This window comes from Oryza glaberrima, chromosome 10 (assembly GCF_000147395.1).
Source record: "Oryza glaberrima chromosome 10, OglaRS2, whole genome shotgun sequence".
Taxonomy (NCBI): Eukaryota; Viridiplantae; Streptophyta; class Magnoliopsida; order Poales; family Poaceae; genus Oryza; species Oryza glaberrima.
Window position 1 is genome coordinate 16,976,476 of NC_068335.1, and position 7,963 is coordinate 16,984,438.

Genomic DNA, 7,963 nt, shown 5'->3' on the forward strand with positions numbered 1-7,963 from the left:
ATTAATTTTATTAAATCTATCGTTCAATATATTTTGACAATATGTTTCTTCTGTGTTCGAAATGTTGTTATATTTTTATATAAATTTGATCAAACTTTTAAAATAATTTAACTATAGAAAAAAATCAAAATAACTTATAATATGAAACGGATGAAGTAACAAACTAGTAAATCTGGATGGATCATTATACAAATTCGTAGCATTACAATATATTTTATAACTACTATCCGGCCATGACCTATGCACAGCGTGGATGGTGTTCTTTCCTCATTAAGATATAGATTTTACCTCGATTTCTGTTACCACGTTTTTTAAACTGCTAAATAATATATCTTATAAAAAAAATTAAATGAAAGTTGATTTAAAATATCAAATAAATCTATTATTTTAACTTTGTAATAATTAAAACGTCTACGGCCGGCAGAGGAGAATAGAAATAATGCAGTGAGGGTGACGAGAGCTTTTGTCAAGGCCAGATCGACACGCACTCTTGTCATCTCGTGTTGGAATCAACTGGGGCATTCATGTGCACAACAATGCACTTGCTAATCAAGCTGACGTCTTGATTGATTGTCTTGGTCTGATCAGTGTGAGAATTAAATTAAGCTATGGAAGAGACTGACAAAGAGAACGACTTCAACACATGTCCTGCCTGCTTCTAAAGAGTCAAGAGCTAACACATTCTAGGTAGCCGGCTAGTTATGAGATTTTGATCATATAGGCCGTGTTTAGTTTCAAAATAATTCTTCAAACTTTCAATTTTTTTATCACATTAAAACTTTCCTACATACATCAATTTTTAATTTTTCCATCACATCGTTTTAATTTTAACAAAACTTTTAATTTTGATGGAAAACCAAGTTGATCGAGAGCTGGGCAGCTGTACGGCTACTGTCCCGGCGTCTGCATCCTTGACCAAGAGCAGTTTGTTGCCAGAGATTAACACTGACGGTGATGGTGGTCATTCTGCAGACTGCATATATTAATTTACAATCGGATTAATTTGTTATATAACATTCGCTAGAAAAATTCCCCGCAAAAAAAAACATTCGCTAGAAAAATTAAGAGAAAATCGAGGAAATCTATTGTAATGGCATATGCTTGTTATATTATAATTACAACATAATTATGCCATAATTAGGTTTAATAGATTTTTAAGAATATTTTATCAAATGTTAGCTAGGTAGGAGTAGGCAGTGCCTTATTATGAAATTCAATTTATTTTCCATTTACTAGTTTTTATTAGAAAACGAACCCAAACTAAAGATTCCGACATGCATGCCGGATTCAACGAATAAATTTACTTTAATACTACTTGATGTGCTTTCAAGGAACCGTTATAAGGTAAAGGTATCTTCTTTTCTAAAGAATGGAAGGATTGCATTCACCTGCAGCTCTCTGTGATTTTCATAAAACTCTATAGTATATGTGAATGTCTTAAAATATGTTTTAAATTTACTTTTCAACTTTATAATAATTAATTTATTTGTTTGTACTTTCGAGTCCAAAAATCATTTAGCTATTGAGCCATTCAGCAAAAAAATAAACCGGCTTCCTACATCCGTCAACTTGTCACATAAACGGTAAACCGTATTATTTTGCCATGATTTATTTTGGGCATGACGAAATTGGAGTACTTTATTGTTTAAAGTCCGTATTTTGTACTTATGACTTTAATTATATGATGATATGGAGCCACGATGGTCTCTGCAACTATTCTTTTTGTCTGATTATATAGTAAATGATACGTTATCTGATTTTGTAATAATGTTTTAAGGGTACAAATGAATGAATTTTCTAGTACAAAGTTGAAAATTAAAGTTGTTTTAATATTATTCTTAGATATTCACACCGTTTATAAGTTTAGGAAGTGTGCCTGTGATAATTTCTAATACGTAAGAGGAAATTGTTTTTCTGCGAACGTGTAAAAAGATTGAATTTCGATGTATTAGAAGAAATCATAGTTTTTGTTACACAACACAACCAGCCAGACGACCATTTCTTGGGAACAAGCAAAAAAGAGAAAGGAAACAGAAAGACTGCTAAAGTGCTAAGGTTAAAAAAAACTACGGAAAAAAAAACACTACTCCTATATAGAGGGAAGGTGATGGCGGAGCCCCATGTAAGAGGAAATAAATAATCCATCCATCTCAAAATACAAGTATTTTTGGACTTCGTCACAGTCTTCGAGATTCTACTTTGATTAACAATATCTATAAAAATAAGATGTTTCAACTAAAAACAGTTGCATATTATAATAGTTTGTTTAATGATAAATCTAGTAACATCAATTTTACATGATTTATATTTTTTATTTTTTTGCTATTAATAGTCAAAGTTAAAAATATTTGACTTGACACTATGCTAAAAATGCTTATATTTTGAAATGGAGGGAGTAGAGCATAAAGGGCTAAATGAGGTAGACATTGGCTGGAACTACAAATCTATGATCAAATAGATCATTGTTTACTCTTCAGCTTATCACTAGTACCCAAAGTTTTAAATCTTAATTTTGGAGTTGATTATGATGTTTTTTCATCATAATCTATTTTTCAATATTGGCTTATAAGTCCCTAGAAAGTAGAAACACACATATAAAAGTTTATTACGGCTAATCAGCTCGAGGTCGACTGGTTTTTTAAGTGGCAGGTTGACTTCTTCCTGCAGTCAGAATAATATTTTTTGTAAAGTTAGAACATTAACTGTGGAAGTACTAAAAGAATCACATGAATATGTCACGTACACTGATCACATATAGTGCGAAACATCATATCAAAATTAATTAACTTTTCTCTTTCGTGCAAAAAAAAAAGTACTTTCTTGTTTTCCTTAGCTACTTCCTAAGATGTAATTTTTCCTTTTTTCCTTTCTACTGACCTCCCCCTGTTCTTCTCCTGTCACCTTTGGTGACTCCTGTACAGTGCTTACCTCTCTAAATACAAAACCAGCTCGGCTGGCTTAGGTTTTTAAAAATAAGTACTTTTAATTTCCTGCAAAAAGTAGTTTTTTTCTTCCCTGCAAAAAAAATATATTTTCCTTACCAACGGCTTCAAGTTTGGAAAAGAAGATTGCACCATATATATATGAATGGAGCGCGATATGTACTGCAAAGTGGTAATTTTAATGAATTTTATTCCGAAGAGAGAGACCAATTTGAACCTATGGTGACCACCCAAATGTGTTGTCGGTGATTAGTTAACAAATAATTCTGTTGACGGTTGGGGGATTCTTGAAAGGGGTTATTGCAAGTTTTATTTTTAACCAACTGCGAAAGGACTACTGTGATCATTAATTACTTGCACATCGGTCCCAAATTATAAGCAAAATTTCTTAAATTTTAGAACGGATAGAATAATTAATTAATTGAGTAAGGAGGTAAAAAAGATGATTGCTAGTTGTAGCACGATTAAAGCTAACATGCAAAATAAAAAAAATGCTATACATACTAACTTTTTCTTACTAAATTCTTATTAACACTGATGTATCATACTATCATCATCATTTTTAATTTGCATGTGTACTTGTGAATATTGCTATGCATTTCTTTGAGTATCACTCCTTTCAGTGCAGTTGTAAACTTGAAATGCTTCCAACTGTCCACATTACCATCGCATTCTTTACCTGTCGAGAGAAGATGAAAAACATTGTGTTGTGTCTGCAAGAGCGATTTCAGGGCATGCTTTTCAGCCTTACGAAGTGTACGAATTTTATAAAAGAAAAAACTAATTTCTTCCTTAGTACTCCCTCCGGTTTCATTTTAATTGACGTTTTGGATAATAACACAGTCTACAAGATATATCTTTGACCTTATTTTTCTATTATAATATATATAATAAATAAATGCATGTTTACTTTTACTATAGTGCTTTAAAAGATAAATCTATAAATGTTGTTCTATTTCTTTTAAACTAAATATTTTTAAAGTTATTGATGGTCAAAGTTATAAAAGTTTGACCTTAACTTTGTCTAAAATGTCAATTAATATAGAACCAGAGGGAGTACTTCTTAAAGAAACTTAATTAAATCGACCTTTTAGCTTTCTAATATTTAAAGTAATTGTCATAAACTAACTTCCATCCATCATCCATCAGCGCCTTAAAACTAGACAGAAAGGAGACTAACAAGTGAGCTATAGAGTGACCCATCAAGCTAGCCGCTAGCATCATGAAAAAGTTAAGGAGAAGAGATTCTGAAAGCTGCCGTCTAGACACCTTCAATAGAGAGTGGCGATTAATGTTTTTGATGATTCGTAGCCCGTGTTCTTTCGGGGAGGTTGAGAACTCTTTTATCTCCGGCACCTAAAATATAGCGACGGAATATCGCGTATAATTAATTAAGTACTCCATCTATCTAAAAGAGTTTAGGGTGTATTTTTTCATCAAGATTAAGAAAAAAAATAAATAACTCATCCTATATATAACAAAGAAACCAATGAGTTTAATATGAGTTCAATAGTTGTTTAGGTTCTGGTCAACAATTTAAATTTAGCACTGCAAAAACAAAAATACACATCTTCATTGAAGTGCTGGATGCATGAAAACTATAAATATGACTATCTCATTTGAAAAAAAAACAAAAAAATAAAATATCCTTATGATTTTTGGATGGAACTATTATAAAAAAACTTAAAAATAGATTAATATAATTTTTAAAAATAATTTTTCTATAGTTTTTTTTTGAAAAGAACACCTTTTATCAGCTCAGTAAGCGTGGACATGAAAAAACTAGGAATAAGAAGGAAAAGTGCACATAAAAAGCAGCCTAATTTTAGAGGGTAAACTTTTGGATTAAAATGATACGTTTTTCAAACTGCTAAATGGTGTATTTCGTGCGAAAACTTTCTATATAAAAGTTGTTCTAAAATATCAGATTAATCCATTTTTCAAGTTTGTAATAATTAAAACTCAATTAATCACACGTTATTACCACCTCGTTTTACGTGAAACACTTAATATTTATCTTCAAATCTTGAGGAGATTCAAACACCACCTAAATAAACACCACCTAAATGTTCGCTGATTTTTTGATGCGAAAAGGAAATTTATCACCTTTCTACACGTCGTCTAGTACTGCTGAATTATCAGGCTGTGTCTGTGATGTCTGAATTTCTGAATCCGACAAGACATAACACTGTTGATTCCAACTGATCTGATGAGACGAGAATCAGTGCAGTATTGCTGGGAAGAGGCCAAGGAAGGGAGGGAAGGGAAAGCTACTTTGCTGCTTGCTTTTTTCCCCTCGAAAAAAAAAATCCCCTCGAAAAAACTTTGCTGCTTGCTTTTGAGTTGGTTGCTAGCTGCATCTTAGTTTCCAGGTTGTGAATTAGTACTTCCTTTATTCCAAAAATAATTAAATCCTAAAAATAAATTTAAATTCTTTTATCAGAAAAAAACACAAATATTAGGGAAATATCTAATATCAAATAAATAAAATAGGTGAGGTTTCAAACTCAAACCGACTAACCCACCACCTTGTGAAGCTAGCAAAAAAAACCCTCGGCGTTTCTAACTTACTTAACAGATCAAGTACTGTGAAGCAATACAGAAGAGCTCTCTGAAAGAGATTTTGACTTCGCTTACAGTTCTCCAGTGTAGTAGCATTGGATCAGGGTGAGATAGATCAGTTCTACTCCATCCACTTTAAAATATAAACATTCGTAACATCTAAAATTTATACCAACATATATATACTTTACAAATAGATCCTTTGAAGTAAAACAATGCTGAAGTAGTACTAGAAAATGTCCAGATTTATAATAAAATGTCTCATCCAGTTTTAGAAGGCGGGAGTACTTAATATAAATAGAAGTATTTAAAACGTATTTATTCCCTCTGTCCCAAAATAAGTTTTGCACTATTCATCTCCAACGTTTGACCGTTTGTCTTATTTGAAAATTTTTTATGATTATTATTTTTATTGTTATTAGATGATAAAACATGAATAATACTTTATGTGTGACTAATTTTTTTAAAAAAAATTATAAATTTTTCAAATAAGATGGACGGTCAAACATTGGACATGGATTTTCACAGCTGCATTTATTTTGGGACGGAGTTAGTATATTTTAGAACGGCACTCATAATGGCTGGCTCGACTTATGTGACATAACAGTGATGTTATATTGTCCTAATTTCTGTGAAAATCCATTAAATTTCATACGCTCGCCTCGTATGGAACGCATGAATATCATGACAACTGGAGTAGTACAGACAACAGTTGCTCCATTCACACAGTGCACGACGACAGAGGACGACGTAAACGATTGCAAAGTCGCAACCAACGAGCACATGGCTGCTGGCTGGTAAGAAAAAGCTCAATTAAATATCAGTGTACTGTATATATGTACAAATGTACTCTCCATGAACAGAAATGCAGTATCTCCAGCCCATTTGATCAGAGATGAAGCACATCAACGTACCCTAGTTAGGTCCAGTTCATTTATAGTTCAGTTATGCTACTTGTTCTGGATTTTGATACGCAGGGGAGGGACCAAGCTAGCTACTAAGGGGGTGTTTAGATCAGGATGTAAAGTTTTGGCGTGTCACATCGGGTATTATATATGATGTCGCATATAGTGTTTGGACACTAATAAAAAAACTAATTACAGTATCCGTCAGTAAACCGTGAGACGAATTTATTAAGCCTAATAATATGTTATTAGTAATTATTTACTCTAGCACCACATTATCAAATCATGGAACAATTAGGCTTAAAAGATTCGTCTCGCAAATTAGTCGCAATCTGTCCAATTAGTTTTTTTAGCCTATATTTAATACTTCATACATACAGGTGTTTAAACGTTCGATGTGACGGGGAAAAATTTTTGGGTGGGAATTAAACAGGGCCTAAGCTAAATGGTGATCAATTAATCGATCGAGAGCCAGTACTTCAGAATTAAATGTAGGCTTGATCAATGCAGAGATTAATTAACCTTACGATTGCCTGTCCATTCCTGACTGATCTCTGCATTATTCAGTGTGGTGGCCAGCAAAAGCAAGAGATCAGATAAAACCATGCATTGTTATATGTCTCCTTTAATTTTCAGATCTCATTCTGTCAGAGGTTGCATAGATTGGGCGTTCGGATGCATTTGCTGCTGGAAAGTTGGCATAAATTGGGCTGGAATTTGAGCGTCTCTGTAACTGTAGTCTGTACTGCAAATTGCATGTGTGCAATCTCTGCTTGCAGTAGTGGAGCTACAGGCATGAAGGGTGGATATATGAGACACTGGACCCAACCGTCCTTTTTTTATCTTCAAAATCATTAATTCCTTTTGGAGGACCACAATTTGTTAACTTTTCTTCTGGTGAAAAGAAAAAAAAATCAAAGCTGGTTTTTAGAAGGAAAGATAACAAAAGCACTAGCTAGCAAATATATGACAGGGTTTGCATTATCATCGGTCCAACGGGCAACCAGACTTACCATTGGGGTGCAGTAACGAAAACCGCTCGGTATCGACCGAGTTCAAAAGAATTTAAACAATATTTTAAATTCCGATAAAATTTATTTGGTTTTTTTATCGGTTTTACTTGATAACTGGTTGCTGCGGTTACTGTCATTATTACCACATAGGAGGGGTAACCACCCTCTGCCACGTAATATAAGCATTAAGGACGTGTTTTGATTACCTACATACAGTGATAATGGTTGGCTTGCACGCATGGTTGCAAGGCCCGTGTTTGGTTGCCCTTTGCCCACATAACCTCCAGGCCCAAGGTTCCCTGAGCCAAGGCCCGAGGTGAACGGCCGATCTGAGCTTCTCTCCCCATCCTGGCTGAGCGCGTAAAGGGCCCAAGCCCAAGCCCAAGCCCAAAAACCTTACCAGGCCCCCAAACCAGGAAAAAAATTCCGGCCCATTACCACGTGGGACCCACAGCCCACAGAGCTGTCAGCGAAGTGGGCCCCACCGGTCAGGCGAGCGCTCCGTGCCAAACTTCTTTCTTCCCCCCCCCCCCCCCCCCCT